Source organism: Calliphora vicina, chromosome 1, assembly GCF_958450345.1.
Source record: "Calliphora vicina chromosome 1, idCalVici1.1, whole genome shotgun sequence".
Lineage (NCBI taxonomy): Eukaryota > Metazoa > Arthropoda > Insecta > Diptera > Calliphoridae > Calliphora > Calliphora vicina.
Window position 1 is genome coordinate 67750540 of NC_088780.1, and position 21557 is coordinate 67772096.

Sequence of the window (21557 nt, forward strand, 5' to 3'; positions counted from 1 at the left end):
TTGAAAATAGTAGAGCTACCTATATCTTTAAATTATTTGTAATGTGCATTTTATTTTCGGGAAACAAGATCTCCACCCCATTATCCCTGAGCACAGCCGGAACCATAGGTAGCAAATAGTTTTCTTGAAAGTAAAAGTTCATTTCGTCCGTTACAGCCCGTATTGACCACCGTGCAGTCGTTAAATCCGTTATATTTAAATTCAAGTACACTTTCGTAACAATATGTACTAGGATCGCCTGGTGGCCGAAATTCGACCAATTTTATGGAAAGATTTTTTTTTAAGTTCCCTTTATTATTACACCTGTCAACAAAATGACAATGAGTAATTTAATTTACAGAGGTGGGGTGTTAATTATCTTAAGTCAGTACCTAAGATAACTTAAATCGAATTTTAGAATGATAAGTAATTTATACTTATCAGCTAGTTCTGAATGTGTATACCGTTTAAATCTTCTGGGTGCCAGGGTTTCGTTTGCCGGCAACTGCCTGAGTTCCATGTTGGAATTGTGATGACCACACACTTCTGCTCTGTTTTAATATTCTTTTAATTTAAATTTATTTTTACACAAATTTTGGCACTTCACAAATTAAAATAAAACTTAATCAAAACAACAATGAAAAAAAATGACACTTCTTCTTTTGCGTGTTGTTCTTGTCATCCATTGCGAAATGATAACAAAAACATTCCTGCCAATGTTTAAAATAGAAAAAACATAGTTGCTAAAATTGTAGTATTTGACACGATGGAGACGTGTCTTCTATATCCTGTAAATTAATTTCTTTTTGGTTATACCTATACTTGTTGACACACTTATATATAAGAGAAAAATTTTAAGGAAATCTGTAAAACTCTACGTAGGTAAAACCAAAGGGAATCTAAGGACATTCACAGTATTAAACTTTTACCTAAATTATATGAAATTGATATTAAAATATCAACGAATACTATAACAAATTGGTGAGTTTTTAATACTATGAATTTGAGAAATATCTCATTAGAGATTTTAATTTTCAAACTCCATTTGATAGATTTAAATCCTTGGAATGTGACAGCAATTTCTGATAAAAAAAATAAAGAAACCTAAAAAGAAATTAAATATTTTTATTTTGCACCAAGATATTTACGCAATATATATACGTATAAGCCGGTAGAAAATTCCTCGGGTAAGCTTTAATGAAATACATTTAAAAGATTTGTATTTAAACACAATTCAATGTAGGATATTTAAGTAGTACGCTGTGGTGATTAATGAGAAACAACAATAAAACTCAGGCAACACTGTGTATAGAAGAAATTAAAAACAACTCCATCTACCAACAATCGCCCACCTTACTAAATATCCCGAGTGAGTATTAACTAAGTTCTAAAATCTCTATAGTAGCAAATACACCAACCGTAAAGGCTTATGCATAAAAACAAAATACATTCCACGATAAAATACAGTGGGTATTATATAAACTACCTGATAAACTAACCCTGAGAGTTTAAATTAACAATCTTTGATGAGAAATAAATAGACAAAACTAATCAATTTAGAATATGTTTAAGAATTAATAAAATATATAAATATTTCATTAATACAAAACTAAAACAAAATATGCATGTATAGCACCCTAATATATACAGGTCTATAGATTTATACATGCCTAGGTATAAATATATATGTGAAGCAAATATACATTGAAAGATATGTAGGGATAAATATATGCTTATATATGTACTTATACCTACTTAACCATTAATATATAAATCAAGCTTTAATTAATAGTTAGGTAAAACGATACTATAAAAAAATTATAGTGTATATTTATATGTATAACAAAAGAAAAACTAACAAACAAACCAATGAAGATAAAAAAAAATATATCTACATATAAAAAAAAAAAAATAAATAATATATAGAAATATACATATGCAAATGTAATATAATACCATAATTACAATAAATAAAAATATTAATACTTACCTATACCATAATAAATAACTAAAATCACATAAAATAAACCATATAAAAATAAAATATAAATAAACTTATATAAAAGAATAATAAAACTAACATAAATATAATAAAATAAACCCATAAAGATAAAATTAATAAGTGAAGAAATATAATAATATAAATAAACATAATATAAAAATAATAAAATAAATATATAATCGAATAATAATAAATAAAATATAAAAAAAAGATATAAACAAACTTATATAACAGAAACACAAAACTAACATAAATGTATGAGTAAATACATGAAAATATACAATATAACAAAGGAATATTCATCTAGATATACATATATTTAAATATAATTGACTGATTTCGAAAACTAAAAAAATATTAAAAATAATGTTCAAAATTAACAGAGATTAAAAACAATTATATGTACATAAATGTTTATTACTATTGGTAATTATTTTTTTATTTTTCATTATATTTAAAAGTATACACATATTTGATATATGTACATTTTTATACTTATTTTCAATTTTTTTGTATGCATGTAATAATTGTTAATTTAAATTTGTGTAAACTAAAAAGAAAACAAAAATAAAATGTATCTATATATTTTTAAGTTAATAATGTATTGAAACAGTTTTTCCTATGTTGGGCAAGTAGAGAAGTAGAGATAATGTGGTAAATAATAATTAATTTGGGACATCTTAATGAACCTTTAGACAAATTAAGATGTCATGGTTGACTGAAATAAGTCAATTGGGGTGGGCCGTCTTCTAGGACAACTACACCACAGTCCTTACTCACTTCCTCCTAGAACATATCAAGAACATAGCTCACGGTTTTCCTGCTCAAAAGTGTTTCCACTAACACGGAACTTAACTAACGTTTATTTAACTTTGGCACGATAAATTTTAAATGTAAACGACAAACTGACAGACAACGAATCTACACATCCGACGAGCTTATGCCGCAGCAACCACCAGCGTGCCAGGTCTGTCATTTCAAACAAAAAAAGTCGTTACATTTTGGCGCCCAACGTTCGAGCATTTCGAAAAATACTATTACCTTGTGGAAAGTTATATTTTTATATTTCGTTTGTCCCGGAAGGTACACCAGTACCATGCCTGTGTCGCAACGAAATTAGGAAAGTAACTTACTACTCAGAGTCATCCAAATTTGAATCACATCATTTTAAATTTCTTATGTCTTGGTCCGAAGGGCTATAAAGCTTAGTATCCAATCGCGACTAAATTTTAAGTGAGAAGTTCAAATTTGAATACTTAATAGTTTCTTTTTGTTTTGTTCTGCCAAAATTGTTTAACAAACCATGGACTAAAATTTATCTTATAGAATAAAAACAACTTATTGATATGGTTCAAAAATTTTATTACGTTTTGTTTAGATACAAAACGTTATGATTAAAATTTACAAACAAACGTTACAAATGTTATTCAGAAATATTATTTTTTCTACAACTTAGTTCTAGAAGACAATCAATATTAAGAATAAAAAAAAGTTTGTTCAGATACAGGAGATGTATAAAATTAACCACACAATTGCCTCGTACACGGATCTACAAAACCAACGAATTTTTATCAACTCTTACTTACCTAAAAAGAAAGAAAATATATATACATTAAAAACTCAGTATCATTGCTACTGTCGTAATATTTGTTATAGATTTCTAACTATTTCTAATTCTACTGTATTATAAATTATTATTGTTATTTATATTGTTTTTATTTATAGTGTGGCTATTTATTACTAATTATATTATTATATTTCTAATTATAAAAGTTGTTACTATTTGTATTACTGTTATTGTGCTAATGTGTCTTATGTTTTTGTTTATTCTAAAACTACTAAAATAAAACTGAAGATAATTAATAAAACAATTTTTTAACATATATACTTCTCAATTAAGGGAAACGTTTGAGAGCAATCAATCTTAAATCATTTCACTTTTCGAATTTGAAGTCTGACATTTCTATCCAGGTTATACTGTTCCTTTCATATAGCTTTTTGCCTCCACAGAGTTTGTATATAGAGTCTGTTTCATTACTTTGTGAACTGCGTATTGCTAAGTGTTAAGCAAACATAGATTTTGAGGGTAATAGAAAAATAGTTCTTGAAGTCAGTTTAGTGTAACGGTATGGCAAACAGGCCAAATAATACACAAATTACTAGAAAATCTGACCGGCTAGCAGCTAACAGGTATACTAATATAATTACGCCAACAACTACCATCATTTCGACCACAACAACAACTACTTCATCTTCTGAACAAGTTCCTTTTAATACTAACTCTCCAATAGTTCATACAAGCGCATCCCAAATACCACCACTTATGTCATTGCAATTTCCACCAGGAATTGGCCCGCAGACTTCGTCATCCCCTGAAACAAATAGCACTATCCGATCACCTGAGTATAGCAGCATAACAGCGCAAGGCATTGTCCAACAACGCTCCAACATGCAGCAACAAAACACCCATATGCCTAGGCTCAACGAGGAAGTAAGCCCAGATATGCCAGTTAATGGAAGTGGACTTTCATTACGGGAGTACGTTAGCGCATCAGTGGGAGCTGCACAAGCCACAATCATGAGGCAAGTGCAACAGAATCTCATGGCCATAGTTCCACAAATAATTCGAGATTCATTGAGGTCAGAACAAAACTCCACATTTGAAAACCAGCAGGGAACTAGAAATAGAAACAGCAATCAAAATCGTTTCTCTCAAAATCACAACAACAATCGATATGCAGATCAAATGTTTCAGACTCCACCACCACAAAACATGTCACAAAATATCGCTCACGGCTATAACCATAACGCACCTTTACAAATGGAACAAGTAAGAGTGCTATATTCGGCTATGCCGAATCTTATATACCCTTCACCTTTGTTGTGGATGCATTATTATTTTTTATAATTAGTATATATGTACAGTCAGCGTCTAAAGAAAGTGTACAACTTGTTTTTACATTTAAAACATTTTATTTACATATTAAAAAACTATTTGTTCTCCAGTTCTAGTATATTTAACAAAACATTTAATTGTTCTCTTGCAATATATAAACAAAAAACTAAACTAGTTCAACTGCAACAAAAGCAGTAACAACAAAATCAAAAATACTCCATTTTTAACGCGTCAAAAGAAAGTGTACAGTTTAGGGAAATTAGAACAAAAAACGTGTTTAGTATTTTATTTGACATCTTTTGGGTTTTAAAACAGTTTCAAGCCTCCTTGGCATTGTTTCTACCAATTTTGATGTCACCGATGTTGGGATGTTGAACCACTCTTCCTGCAGGATTTCGTGTAGAGAGTCATTGCTGGTAATATTTCATTTTCCGATCTGTCTGTCCAAATGCTACCACAGATGTTCAATGGGATTAATGTTCGGTGACTGTGGGGGTTGTTCCAGTTGTTTCGGTGTATGATACAACAACCATTCTTTAACAAGTTAAGAAGTATGCTTCGGATAGTTGTCCTGTTGGAAGATCCAGGTTCGGTCTAGATTTAATTTTCTAATGATGGGTTCCATATTTTCTATAAGAATGTTTAGGTAATCGGTTTTGCTCATCAAACTATCAATAAATATGAGTTTTCCCATGCCACTTGCCGCCATACACCCCCACACCATCACCTAACCACCACCATGCTTTTTGGTCGAACTCTTGATTTTTGCTTCTCCAAATTTTACTCCTTTTTTTACTTCCGAAAATCTCAAACTTGCTTTCGTCCGTAAACAGCACATTATTCCAAAACAATATTCTTGGTTTTTATACCTGTTTGCGAATTCTCGAAGTCGCTCTTTATTTCGTTTGGAAATGTGGGGTTATTCTCTCGGAACTCCACCATATAGAGCATTTGGGTGTAGCGCTCGGCGAACCGTACTGTTACTAACTCTCACTCCAGACGAATCTATTAATTCTTCGCATAATTTTACTGCACTTACTGTGAATACTTTCTTCACTGCTCTCACAATCGATCGTATTTCAAGGTTGTTAAGGCGTTTTGGTGTTCCGGCACGTTGCTGATCTTCTAAAATTCTAATTTTTTTTGTTTGTCTATAATTTTTTTTTTTACAGTATTATGGCTTCTTCCTATTATAGAGGTGATTTCACGTGACGATTTGCCTTCATTTTTAAATTTTATGACTTACTTTCTTGTTTCAATTGCAGTTTGTTTTCCCATTTTGGTTTTAAAGTTCTCGCGATCAAACAAGAAAAGCTACTATCTTAAAATCTCATGAGACTAGCAGCAAGATCCACAAAAAATTATAATCTAGGCAAAAATAAAGAATAACAATATATTTTTTTATGTAGCTAGAAAAATCTTATTGCAATTCTAAATGTGTACACTTTTATCTGACGCGTTAAAAATGGAGTATTTTTGGTTTTGTTGTTACTGTTTTTGTTGCAGTTGAAATAGTTTAGTTTTTTGTTTATATATTGCAAGAGAACAATTAAGTGTTTTGTTAAATATACTAGAACTGGAGAAAAAATTGTTTTTTAATATGTAAATAAAACGTTTTAAATGTAAAAACAAGTTGTACACTTTCTTTTGACGCTGACTGTATGTACATTGCCCACTTTCAGCGTACAGCATGCTAAATTTATCAAGAACACAAAAAACAACAACAACGCCAAACGAAACAAAACACCAAAAGAAAAAACAAAATACGCAAGGCAATGAAACCAACACACATCCAAACATACGTTTAATTGTATAAAAAACAACAACAACGCCAAAAGAAACAAAATACGCAAAGCATGCACATTCAAACATACGATTTGTTGATTTTTTGTCAAAAAAACCAACACACAACCAAACAAACGTTTAGTTGTATAAAAAACAACAACAACGCCAAAAGAAACAAAACACAAAAAAAACAAAATACGCAAAGCATGCACATTCAAAAACATACGTTTTGTTGCTTTTTTGTCAAAAAAACCAACACACAACTAAACAAACGTTTAGTTGTATAAAAAACAACAACAACGCCAAAAGAAACAAAAAACAAAAAAAAAACCAAATACACAAAGCTTGCACACCCAAGCATACGTTTTGTTGTTTTTTTGTCAAAGCATGCAATACATTGTGTTTTTTGATGAAATTTTCAGAGGTTGTCTCGGATTTTTGCTCATATCTCCGTTATTTATGGACGGATTTTGCTGATTTTAAATAGCAAAATTCTCGAAAGTATGTCTGACAGAATTGTTGAAGATTTGGATCCCGGAGATATCTGGGGCCTTCAGAAAATTGATTTCAACAGACAGACAGACAGACAGACAGACAGACAGACAGACAGACGGACATGGCTTAATCGACTCCGCTATCTATAAGGATCCAGAATATATATACTTTATAGGGTCGGAAATGAAAAATGTAGAAATTACAAACGGAATGACAAACTTAGATATACCCTTCTCACGAAGCTGAAGGGTATAAAAATGGGGCGTTAAGTTTGACGGGAACAACCAATCGATCAGTGTGGAAGATTTTGTGTTCCGAGTAGAATCTTTAAGAGAAGACTACCAATGTCCATGGAGTGTGTTTATGAAAGGGTTTCATCACCTAGTTACAGGAAACGCTCAGCAATGGTTCTGGGATTTCAGAAGACAAAATCCATCGTGTGAATGGGGACACCTTAAATATCATTTACTTAGAAAATTTCGGCGTTATGAAAGTGACTTCGAAATTCAACGACGAATAATGGAAAGGCGACAACATATTTCTGAATCGGCCGATTTGTTTATAGCGGAGATAGTTAAGTTACAAAATCAATTACGATTTCCTATTCCGGAATATGAGTTAGTTAGACTAGTAAAAGACAACCTAAAAGATGGAGTAGCACAACTTCTCTTCCCCATGGAGATTAGCTCTATGGATCAGCTCCTAGAAGAATGTCGCAGGGCCGAGCGAAATCTAGCAAAAAGATCACATTATCGCCAACAATCTAATGTCGTGAGGAGAATTAATGAATTGGATTTTGAAGAAATATCCGGAGATAATAGCCAGTTCCAGGTCGAGGCAATCAACCACTCCAATAATCCCGGGAAACATCTGATATGCTGGAATTGTAAGACGCCAGGACATTCATTTGTCGATTGCACCCTAACACAGCGAAATCTCTTCTGCTATAGGTGTGGGTTCGACAATGTGATTTCCCCAAATTGCCCGAAATGTAAGGGAAACGACCAAATGAATGTGTTGAAGACTGGACCAACATGTTCACAACAACATCGGCTCCAGTAAATGACAATTTTCTAACCTATGTACTAAGCCAATCAGACAACGCATCAAAAGAATGTCCCTCATGCCAAAATAAAAATGAACAAAGTAAACGTCAAACAGATCACTTCGAGATTATATCAACAAATACACATCCAAACGAAATCCTCACTTCACAAGAAAAAGGTCCAGATAAACATCTAAAAAAATTAATACCATATGAAACTAGGCTGGAAATATATAATAAAAAAAGGGCAGAAATCTTTAAAGATACAGATTGGAATCTAAAAAAACGAACACGTGAAACCAGGCAAAGATTTAATAAAAGAAAGAATGAGCGAAAGGAAATAGCATCAGCCATTGTAAGCAGCGAATCTGATATTAGACCCTACTTAGAAGTAAATTTAAATGGACTAACGCTTAAAGGACTAATGGACAGCGGTGCTTCAATTAGTTGTTTAGGACGAAATTGTTTGGAGAATGTCGAGAAAATTAAAACACCAATCATTGATTTTAAGTCGTCAATTCAAACAGCAGACGGTAAAACACACCTTATAATAGGTAAGATCAAAATCAATATACAATGCAGCAATAAAAATGAGGAAATAATGTTGTATCTCGTCCCGGACCTGAAACAAGATCTTATTTTAGGGTACGATTTTTGGCAACGCTTAGGTATAAAGATATGCGTGAACACAGCCACTATAAATGAGATCGAAATTACTGAACAGGATATAAAAACTCATGATTTAACAACAGAACAGGCCACGATTCTTGAAAACGTAAAACTGACTTTCCGATGTTACACTAAATATGGACTAGGGAAAACACATCTTGAGACACACAGCATTGAAACAGGTGACGCACCGGCGAAGAAAATGCGACATTACCCTGTAAGCCCTGCTATTCAGAAATTAACATATGATGAATTAGATCGAATGCTGAAGCTGAATGTCATCGAAATTGCCACTAACGCTGATTGGAATAATAGGACTACGCTTGTTATTAAACCAAATAAGAATCGGTTGTGTTTAGATGCCCGAGAGCTAAACAAAGTTACAAAAAAAGATGCATATCCACTACCAAATATCGATGGATTACTGGCTCGACTGGGCGACACTCATTACATCTCGGCGATAGATCTGAAGGATGCCTTCTGGCAGATCCCGCTCGAGGAATCCGCTAGGCCTAAGACAGCATTTACAGTCCCTGGTAGACCACACTACCAATTCAAAGTAATGCCATTCGGACTGTGTAATGCTGCCCAACGTCTTTGCCGCCTCATGGATAAAGTGATCCCTACTGAATTGAAAGATCGTGTATTTGTTTATCTCGATGACCTTCTTATCGTTTCTCCAGATTTCGATACACATATACAAATGTTAAAAGTTGTAGGCGATAGGCTCACTGCTGCTGGACTAACAATCAACATGCAAAAGTCGAAGTTTTGTTACAAAGAACTCCGTTATTTAGGTTATATTGTAGGTGGTGGAAAGCTGAAACCGGACATGAGCAAAACGGAAGCGATAATGAAAATAAAACCGCCTAAGAGTCCAAAAGATGTGCGAAAATTCCTCGGTACAGTTGGGTGGTACCGAAGATTCATAAAGGACTTTTCAACCTTAACCTCACCACTAACTGATACCTTAAAAAAATCTTCGAGATTCACTCTGACAACGGAAGCCTTAAATTCATTTGAGGAATTAAAAAAAAGATTAGTATCTACACCCATTTTAACAAGTCCTGATTATAGTCAGCCCTTTTATGTACAGTGCGATGCCTCTAATGTGGGAATAGGAGCTGTTCTATTCCAAAAAGACAACAACTATGGGGAACACCCGATAGAATTCTTCTCGAGAAAGTTAAACACTGCACAGAAAAATTATTCAACCACCGAAAAAGAATGTCTGGCAGTAGTTCTAGCTATAGAAAGATTTCGCCAGTATATAGAAATGATGGACTTCACCGTCATTACTGACCATTCCAGCCTTAAATGGCTGATGAATCAGCAAGATTTGAACGGACGATTAGCTCGTTGGAGTCTAAAACTTCAACGCTACAAATTTAACATAGAGCACAGAAAAGGAAGTCAAAACGTAGTACCGGATATGCTATCAAGACTAGAAGTGGAAGAAATTGCATCACCAACGGCCATAATAGATTTCAATTCCGAAGAGTTCAAATGTCAAGAATATCAAACGTTGATAGAAACTATTGAACAAAATGAAAACATATTGCCTGATCTGAAAGTAGTGGATAACATTGTATATAAAAGAGTGAAGTTCAATAGAAATGATACGGAAAATGAAGAGGACTGTTGGAAAATTTGGCTACCCAGTGGATTGACAGAAGAAATCGTAAAAAAATCACATGAAAATAACACTGCTCATGGCGGAGTAGCAAAAACACTCTATAATGTAAGAGAATTCTGGTATTGGCCTTCTATGGTCAAGCAAATCAAAAAATTTGTAAATGAATGTGAAACTTGTAAGGAGATAAAACACCCCAAGCAAACGTTAAGGCCTACCATGGGAAAAGAGGTTACAACTCAAAGGCCCTTTCAAAAAATTTACATTGATTTCCTTGGACCCTACCCACGTTCAAAATCTGGTAATGCATTCATATTCATTGTGCTCGATCACAAAACAAAATTCGTACTTCTAAAAGCCATGCCTAAAGCTTCTACAAAAGCTGTAAACAAATTCCTAATCGACGAGATATTTAACAAGTTTGGAGTGCCAGAAGTACTGCATTCTGACAATGGTAAGCAGTTCATTTCGGAATCGTTTAAAGAATTGTTAAGGTCATACGGAATTCATCACATGAGAACTGCGATACACTCACCTCAAGCTAATGCTAGTGAAAGGGTGAACCAGTCCATCCTAGCTAACATTAGAAGTTTCATACAAAAGGATCAATCTCGTTGGGATGAGAACTTGTCAAAAATCGAAAGCTGTTTGCGATCTACAGTCCACACTTCCATTGGAGCATCACCATATTATGCACTCACTGGTTACAATATGATAACACACGCCCAAGCATATAAGATTTTGAGAAAACTTGGATCTATTGAGGACGGAGACAATGTAGTATTGCCAAAATCCGAACAAATGAAACTGATACATGAAAGAATGACAGAGAAAATGCATGAGGCCTACAAAAGAAATACGAACTCATACAACAAGAGATGTCGAAATATATCATTTAAAGCTGGTCAAGAAGTCTTCCGAAAGAATTTTGTTCAAAGCTGTTTCAAAAAGGGTATTAATGCCAAGCTTTGCCGTCCGTGGTTAAAATGTCGAATTAGAAGCAGTGTAGGCAATAATCAGTACGAAGTGGAAAATTTAAATGGTCAACTAATAGGCATTATACACGCCCAGCATTTAAAACAATAGGTCAATAACACAGTATTACAAAAACTTTATCACATTTCGAAAGTTTTATAGCGATCAATAATATTTCCAACGAATCACTGTCCTAATTGTAGATAACTAAAACTTTAGCGGCACAGCGACACGAAAGACACAACATATGAATTACTATAAAAACAGATATGAGAATAGGTGTTAGGGACACATGTGAATTTTACTGTAAGTATCAACAAATAGCATATATTGTACACTTTCTTCTGATAGATTAGTTTACTTACCTCTCACTTGTAGTGCCAGAAATCAGATGCAATAAGTCCATCTTGTTGATATCTGCCACAAAATTGACAGTAAGGGAAACAGTACTATTTCAACTACACTTTGTTTTGGTTGCATCTAAGTTGCACTAATTACTCGACCAGTAGTGGACGCACGTTCTATACTGCTACCCTCTCAGGCCCAACTACCAATTTTAGTTTATTGACATCTATGTCCCGTAAAACAAATCAGCAATATTTGACACCAGTATCAGTTGTGTGTCTTTTTCCCATCTCATTGCACTTCACAGGTTACGCGTAATGAACTGGCTTTGTGATGACCACACACTTCTGCTCTGTTTTAATATTCTTTTAATTTAAATTTATTTTTACACAAATTTTGGCACTTCACAAATTAAAATAAAACTTAATCAAAACAACAATGAAAAAAAATGACACTTCTTCTTTTGCGTGTTGTTCTTGTCATCCATTGCGAAATGATAACAAAAACATTCCTGCCAATGTTTAAAATAGAAAAAACATAGTTGCTAAAATTGTAGTATTTGACACGATGGAGACGTGTCTTCTATATCCTGTAAATTAATTTCTTTTTGGTTATACCTATACTTGTTGACACACTTATATATAAGAGAAAAATTTTAAGGAAATCTGTAAAACTCTACGTAGGTAAAACCAAAGGGAATCTAAGGACATTCACAGTATTAAACTTTTACCTAAATTATATGAAATTTATATTAAAATATCAACGAATACTATAACAAATTGGTGAGTTTTTAATACTATGAATTTGAGAAATATTTCATTAGAGATTTTAATTTTCAAACTCCATTTGATAGATTTAAATCCTTGGAATGTGACAGCAATTTCTGATAAAAAAAAATAAAGAAACCTAAAAAGAAATTAAATATTTTTATTTTGCACCAAGATATTTACGCAATATATATACGTATAAGCCGGTAGAAAATTCCTCGGGTAAGCTTTAATGAAATACATTTAAAAGATTTGTATTTAAACACAATTCAATGTAGGATATTTAAGTAGTACGCTGTGGTGATTAATGAGAAACAACAATAAAACTCAGGCAACACTGTGTATAGAAGAAATTAAAAACAACTCCATCTACCAACAATCGCCCACCTTACTAAATATCCCGAGTGAGTATTAACTAAGTTCTAAAATCTCTATAGTAGCAAATACACCAACCGTAAAGGCTTATGCATAAAAACAAAATACATTCCACGATAAAATACAGTGGGTATTATATAAACTACCTGATAAACTAACCCTGAGAGTTTAAATTAACAATCTTTGATGAGAAATAAATAGACAAAACTAATCAATTTAGAATATGTTTAAGAATTAATATAATATATAAATATTTCATTAATACAAAACTAAAACAAAATATGCATGTATAGCACCCTAATATATACAGGTCTATAGATTTATACATGCCTAGGTATAAATATATATGTGAAGCAAATATATATTGAAAGATATGTAGGGATAAATATATGCTTATATATGTACTTATACCTACTTAACCATTAATATATAAATCAAGCTTTAATTAATAGTTAGGTAAAACGATACTATAAAAAAATTATAGTGTATATTTATATGTATAACAAAAGAAAAACTAACAAACAAACCAATGAAGATAAAAAAAAATATATCTACATATAAAAAAAAAAAAATTAAATAATATATAGAAATATACATATGCAAATGTAATATAATACCATAATTACAATAAATAAAAATATTAATACTTACCTATACCATAATAAATAACTAAAATCACATAAAATAAACCATATAAAAATAAAATATAAATAAACTTATATAAAAGAATAATAAAACTAACATAAATACATAAATATAATAAAATAAACCCATAAAGATAAAATTAATAAGTGAAGAAATATAATAATATAAATAAACATAATATAAAAATAATAAAATAAATATATAATCGAATAATAATAAATAAAATATAAAAAAAAGATATAAACAAACTTATATAACAGAAACACAAAACTAACATAAATGTATGAGTAAATACATGAAAATATACAATATAACAAAGGAATATTCATCTAGATATACATATATTTAAATATAATTGACTGATTTCGAAAACTAAAAAAATATTAAAAATAATTTTCAAAATTAACAGAGATTAAAAACAATTATATGTACATAAATGTTTATTACTATTGGTAATTATTTTTTTATTTTTCATTATATTTAAAAGTATACACATATTTGATATATGTACATTTTTATACTTATTTTCAATTTTTTTGTATGCATGTAATAATTGTTAATTTAAATTTGTGTAAACTAAAAAGAAAACAAAAATAAAATGTATCTATATATTTTTAAGTTAATAATGTATTGAAACAGTTTTTCCTATGTTGGGCAAGTAGAGAAGTAGAGATAATGTGGTAAATAATAATTAATTTGGGACATCTTAATGAACCTTTAGACAAATTAAGATGTCATGGTTGACTGAAATAAGTCAATTGGGGTGGGCCGTCTTCTAGGACAACTACACCACAGTCCTTACTCACTTCCTCCTAGAACATATCAAGAACATAGCTCACGGTTTTCCTGCTCAAAAGTGTTTCCACTAACACGGAACTTAACTAACGTTTATTTAACTTTGGCACGATAAATTTTAAATGTAAACGACAAACTGACAGACAACGAATCTACACATCCGACGAGCTTATGCCGCAGCAACCACCAGCGTGCCAGGTCTGTCATTTCAAACAAAAAAAGTCGTTACAGAATGTTGTGTTAAACGAGTTGTATGTTTAATGCTGCTGATACGGATAATTTCTTTTACTGTTTTGACGTTTAGATCTCGATGTATGTCTTCATCTCTAATATACCATTCAGCGTTGGCAATAGTTCGCAATATTTTGGATTGAACTCGTTGAATAATTTTTAAGTTTGTTGTGCTAGCTGTACCCCATATTTCTACGCCGTACTTCCAAATTGGCGCTATAATTGTGTTGTATATAAGCAGTTTGTTTTGAGTTGTTAGTTTAGATTCTCTCCCTAACAGCCAAAATAATTGTCTAAACCTGTTTTTTATTTCTTTTTACTTTTGAATGATGTGATCTTTCCAGTTTAGTTTTGAGATAATTATAATGCCAAGATACTTCGCCTTTGTATCCAAAATAATTGGTAGAGTATTTATTTGAATAGGTTGAAAGTTTGTTATCTTTCTATTAGTGTAGATAACTTGAACTGTTTTATCACTGTTTACTTGAATTCCCCAGCTACGGAACCAATTCATTGTATTATGGAGCAGTTGTTGTAGGTTTTGCATAGCCCATTTGATGTTTGCGTGCAAGGTCTATTAATAAGGTCTGTGCAACTAATCAGCTGACAATTTTTTGCCCCTTTGTGTTTACATACTAGGTGTGTTCGCGTACTTTCCAGTAACTTTATTTTAGAGAGTAAAAATAAATTACTCTCAATCTGAAAAGTAACAAAAAAAGTACGCGAACAACAATTTGTAAAAATAAGTTGTATTTTATTATAAATTAATTTAAAACGTTTGTTTTGGGCTATTTTACTTTTTTTCTTTGCAAAACTTGTAAATTTTATTAGTTTTCAACTTTTTAGTTTTGTTTGCAACCATATGTTTTAAACGTTTTTTATGTTGATATTTTTTACTGGACAAAACATGTCCAGTAAAAAATATCATGTTCTCTATCTACGAACTGTCACTTTTAACACTCTCTTGCTCTCTCGTTACAAGTTTTTAAAAGTAAACGAACGGAATCCCGTAACTTGCAGTGATAATTTGTACAAATTATTACAAATTATCAAGTACGCGGACACAACTACTGTGATTGTCAAAATTTGTTTACATTTTTTTTAATTTGTTTATTTTTGTGTGTCGTGACATTTTTTTAATTCTAAAGTTTTATTAAAACAAATTAAAAACGTTAAAAAAGTAATAAAAATTTTTAGATTTCTAAATCAATTTTTTGTTCTTCAACTCCTTTTCGTTTTGCATTCAATTCTTTTTCGGCCGCATGATTTTCATTCCTATAGCTCTTACATCAGCCGCATCACAATTTAAAGCCTTACACATTCTGACCACACTTGTGAACAACTGCAAGATGCCTTTTTTCATGTTTAATAGTTCTTGAATTTGATATACATACATATTTAAAAAAAAAACTAATATGTAGTTGAAAATAAAATTATATTATTTATGTTTGTATTCAGCAGTTTTTGACAAGTTCAGTATAGTTTTACACAAACAAATTGCCTGTTTTTATTTTTGTTTTTCAATTGTTGTAGAGTTGCACAGACCTTATTAATAGACCTTGTTTGCGTGTGATGATAGTAGAACAGTGTCGTCAGCAAATGTTGCTATCATGTTGTTATTTGTTGTAGGAGTTGGTATATCTGATGTAAACAGGAGGTAACGCATTGGTCCGAGGACACTACCTTGAGGTACTCCAGCTTTTATAGAAAGTATTTTTGAATACTCGTCTTTATATTTAACATAGAATCTTCGGTTTTGTAGATAGCATTGTAGTATTATGAAAAAATCTTTTGGTAATTGATTTTTTAGTTTATGAAGAAGACCTTTATGCCATACGCTATCAAACGCCTTTGCAACATCGAGATATGTTGCAAAGCAAAATTTTTTTTTGTCAATATCATACGATATTTTATTTGTTGTATAGTAGAGTGCTTTCGCCTAAATCCAAATTGGTGTTTGGGGATGAGTTGCCTTTCAAGAAGAATAGGTTCAATACGTTCATAGAAGAGTTTTTCGAAGATCTTTGACAGCAGTGGTAGGAGGCTAATTGGCCTGTAAGATGTTGTTTTTGAGGCGTCTTTGTTTGGTTTAGGAATAGCGATTATCTCAGCGAATTTCCATACTTTTGGAAAATATTTAATATCTATAATTGAATTAAATAAATTTCTTAAATAGACTAGGGCCTTATTTGGCAATTCTATTAGGAGTTTTCCGGTGATCTGATCATAACCAGGCGATTTACTATCTTCTGTTGTTTTTATAATTTTTTTTATTTCATTAATTGAAATTCTTCTGATATGAGAGGAAGAGCTGTTTGAAAAATTTTGAAGTGTTGTGTCCTTTTCGTCTATTGAGTTTGTAAAGGTTTTAGAAAAATGATCTGCAAGAACAGTAGCTTTTTCTTTATTTGTGCGGGCCCATGTAAGATCAGGTTTTTGGATCGGCGGCTGATGTAAAATTCCATTATTTATTTTTTTGGTTGCTTTCCAGAGCGAGTAATTTGTTGTAGCTGAGGAGCCAACGTTAGTAAGATATATTAGAAGTTTATCTTCTTCGTCATTCTTTAGCAAGTTTTTGAGATCTTTTGTGAGCCTATTAAGGTGGGTTTTGTCCTGAATTGACCTTGTAGTTTGCCATCTTTTTCTTAATCTTCGTTTAGATTTTATTTTCTCTTGGATGTGAGGTGGGATACTGAATTTATCTCCTATGTGTGTTCTGGCTGGAGTAGAATCACTTGCCGCGTTTATAAGCGTATCATTGAAAAAAGCTATAGAATTATCCAATTCTTCTTCGGTTTTTAGCGATATATTTGTGTCGAGTTTTGTCTCTAAGATTTCCCTGAAACAATCCCAGTCGGTTTTCTTGTTGTATATAAATTTATTTTGATTGTATAGAAGTACAACGGTTTGGTATTTAAGTACCACTGGAGAGTGGTCAGATGATAATTCAAAGCATGATTTTATATTTAGATAATCATGTCTTATATTCTTGGTAATAAAAAAGTCTAAAAGATCTGTTTTTTTGTGAATATTTGTTGACCAGTAAGTAGGCTCTCCAGTACTTATAAATTTGCATTTGAATGCTTTTATTGCTTCTAGTAAATTTTTTCCTTTCGATAGTGTTAATCGAGATCCCCAAACTGTATTTTTGGAGTTAAAATCTCCACCCACTATAAACCGATTCCCAAGAGATTTAAGGAGTTCAAGATAATATATAATAATACAAATGGACCGTGTATATTTTCTATTAAAATGGAAGTAGCTTGAATATAATCTTTTCTAAAATTATGTAATTCAGTGCATTTAATGGATCTTCGTATTATTATGGCTGTACCCCCATGCGCTGTGTTGTCAGGATGATTAGTATAAAATATTGAGTAGTTTGGTATGGTTAGAGTAACTTCGGGTATTGTGGACTATGCGTCTAATGTGGACCAGTGTATTTTTTCAGAAACTATTGAAGGTATGATAAAACTGATTTGTCGTACATTTTACGATTTGTTTGAAACGACAATTGCACATTTGCTTTCATGAGTAATTTATATGTTGGCTTTTTATTCTTGTATTGAAATTAATTCGCATGCTCAACATTTTTTTCGGCACAAGTAAGAAACAAAATTTGGTACAGTTACTTGGTAGAATTTAATGTTTGGTTGTTTTATATAGTTAAAGTGGACACGTAGTTTTGCATATATTTGGTAAGAATTTAAGCACATTTAGATTATTAGATAAAAATAATTTTTTACCACTGTAACCCAAGTTCGTGTAATGTGGACCACTTAAATTACTTGATTATGTACTACTGGTCCATATTACCCGACAATAACTATGTACTTTGTAAGCAATCTATCTAAGCCAAGAACGCGACTTTTTAGTTTGTATTAATAAAAATATATTGAAATTAAATTTTTTAATCATTCATGATTAGCTGGTTCATGAATTTTATGTATTAAATACTAGTCCACATTAGCCTCATATAGTGGTCCATATTACCCTCCAATTTTTTTAATGCTGGTTTTTCGGTTCCTTACAATATTTTCACATAAATTTTTTATCCTTTGACGGAAAAAATTTTCAACTGCAAAAACAATTAGAGAATACATTAGCTAATTTATTGCTTCACAACTTTTTTAATATCCATAAATATTGTGGCCAAAATTTAGAAAAAACAAAACGGTAGTCCACATTACCCGAAGTTACTCTATAAAGCTTTTTTGTGTGAAATGGGTTTCAGAGACAAGTAACACGTCAACTGAAAAACGATTTAAGAATGATTTTAGTTCGAGTGTGTGTTGGACAAGCCCGTTCGCTGTCCATTGTACTATATTAAGTTCACTTAGCCTGTCCATCCAGCTTAGTTAGATGTACTGTAATAATGTTCATCATGTTTGATACTTGAGAAATCAGTTGCTTCATCATATCTTTAAGGTCTTGCATATCATTATTTATTTGCGTTGTAGTGGAACTGCATAAAGAATTACTAATAACGGACATTACCTCAGCATTAGGGTTTTGATTCTGTGCTGTTGCTTGAGCGTAAGTCACTTTAGGATTTATACTACTGGTTGTTGTGGGTACGTTTTGAGAATTATCAGCTTGTTGTGTTTGGTGTTCTTGGACGGTTATTATTTCTTTGTTTCTTAGTGGTACCATACATCCTTTATAATTTGCGGTATGATTTTCACAGCACAACGCGCATTTAATATGTTTGTTTGATTGGGCAAAGCATAGTTTTGTGATCTCCAGCACATTTAACGCAAACAGGGTTTTTGGTGCAAAAGTTTTTGGTGTGGCCATATTTTTGGCAGTTTGTACACTGAGGTAAAGTTCTTTTTGGGCGTGGAGGTTCAAAACTAATTTTACAGTATAAAAGGTGGGTTAAAGAGTATATTTCCTTATTATTTTGATTTGATTTAAGTTCAATAGAAAACATAGATAGTGTTTTATTTGTGCCAGTTTGTTGGATATTTTGGATATGTGTAACTTCGTGTCCGAGTTCACATAGTTCTTTTTTAATTTCCTCTTTATCGGTTGAATAATGCATATTACGCAAGAAAACTTTAAAACCTTTTTATTCTTTAGGTTTATAAGTGTAGTATTGGGTGTTTTTAGCTCTTAATAGGTTTACTATTTGGGTATAGTGAACAGATTCTAAAGGTTGAATTTTTATTTCATTTTCTTTCAGAGCACGTATTTCGTAATGACAATTTGGTAAGGAGTTTAAAGCATTATTGAGGTTATCTATGAATTGAACGTTTTGAACATATATTGGTGGGGGCTTTGTAGGTTTCTTTATTTCTGGTTGTTTGCAGGGAACACCATCATTTTGAATTTGGTCTTCTATATTTTCATTATCATCAATAGATAATCGGCCTTATTATGAGTGTCGTTGTCGTGTCGTAAACAAGGCGTTTTTTAAAATCGGTATTATAAATGTCGAAAATCGACAAAAATACAACACTGTTGGAAGTTCTATTACAAATTTCGGTACCATGAGTGTCGTATTTAAATGTCAAAAATTGTAAATATCGTCGTTAAAGTTTTCGTTGACGACAGTTCAAAAAATAATCAAAAAAAAAAATGAAAATGGATATAACTAAAAAGTAAGTATTAACACTATTTAATAATGATAAATTTAACTCTTTTTAATTACGATTCAATAAATTTTAGAACTAAAATCACAAACACCAGGCAATTTAGCCGAATGGTGTCACTGTTGGTGCAAAATCCATGCCTGGCCAAAGGATTTAGTAGTGGCATAAATAAAATAAATGTTAAGGCGGAGTGGAACAAAATTGGTGAAGAACTAAACATTTTAGGACCACCATCGCGAAATGGAGAAGGATGGATGAAGGTTTGGGCAGATTATAAATTTAAAATAAGAAAGAAGTTAACTCACAATAAAGCCGAATGCCATGCTACCGGGGGTGGTTCCTATAATCAATATGTGTTATCCCCAACAGAATAAGCTGCCTCCAATTTGTTACAAGTTAATTCACTTGTAAATGCAGGTGATGAGGCGTTTGGTTTCAAACGCAGTAGCCAAAATAAACATTGTGTCAATGAGGAGGATATACCAATGATTGATACTTTAGAAAACAATGAACCATGCTGCTCAAATCAATCCACAAAACCCAAACAACACAATACTGTTCCTAAAATCGTACGCGCCTTACATTTAACACAAAATACTCCAACAAAGATACCTATAGAAGTACCTGAAGAAGTACGTTCCTCACAGTCATAAAAAAAAAACTCCCGTCAAAAAAACAACACAAAATAATGAGATTCTTGGAGAACAAATTTTAACACCATCAACAAAGAAGACCCCAACAAAGAAATAAACAAAAGAGGACCTTCTTGGGGAGCAATTGGAAGTCCAAACTGCATTGTACACAGAAGTGAAGCATTCTTTATCTGAAATTGAAAGGTATCAACGCAAAAACTTCCAAATAAAGGAAGAAAAGTTAGAACTTTACAAGAATGAGTTAAAGAGTAAAGAAGATTTTAGAATAGAACTTTTAAAGCTTAGAAAAGAAGAAATAGAAATTGAAATAAGAAATGGTATACACAGTATTGAAAATGATGAAAGTTTATGAATACTTTCAGTTTTTGAATTTCATATTTTATACATACACTGAATCAATTAAGTCTCCGTACAGACATACTCATAATATAAACTAGCAATTTATGGTCACTTTTCAATATATATTTAAACCTTTTTATACCCTTCACCATGTGTGGCAAGGGTATATATAAGTTTGTCATTCCGTTTGTAATTTCTACATTTTTCATTTGCGACCCCACAAAGTATATATATTCTGAATCGTTATAGATAGCGGAGTCGATATAGCCATGTCCGTCTGTTCGTCTGTGTGTTGAAATCAACTTTCTGAAGCCCCCAAATAACTTACATACAC

The 21557-nt window shown here is 31.8% G+C and overlaps 2 long non-coding RNA genes and 1 pseudogene across 2 annotated transcripts; all 3 read left to right on the top strand.

Annotated features, from left to right (window-relative positions):
* The first annotated feature begins 510 nt into the window (after positions 1-510).
* On the top strand, positions 511-1786 carry LOC135949318 (uncharacterized). The gene is made up of 3 exons (XR_010575859.1): positions 511-960; positions 1032-1166; positions 1223-1786. It is a non-coding gene; the product is annotated as an uncharacterized LOC135949318 (long non-coding RNA).
* A 10682-nt stretch (positions 1787-12468) lies between these two features.
* On the top strand, positions 12469-13767 carry LOC135963181 (uncharacterized). Its single transcript, XR_010576829.1, has 3 exons — positions 12469-12606; positions 12678-12813; positions 12870-13767. It is a non-coding gene; the product is annotated as an uncharacterized LOC135963181 (long non-coding RNA).
* A 6456-nt stretch (positions 13768-20223) lies between these two features.
* Positions 20224-21236, top strand: LOC135949538 (uncharacterized; annotated as a pseudogene).
* Positions 21237-21557: the final 321 nt, after the last annotated feature.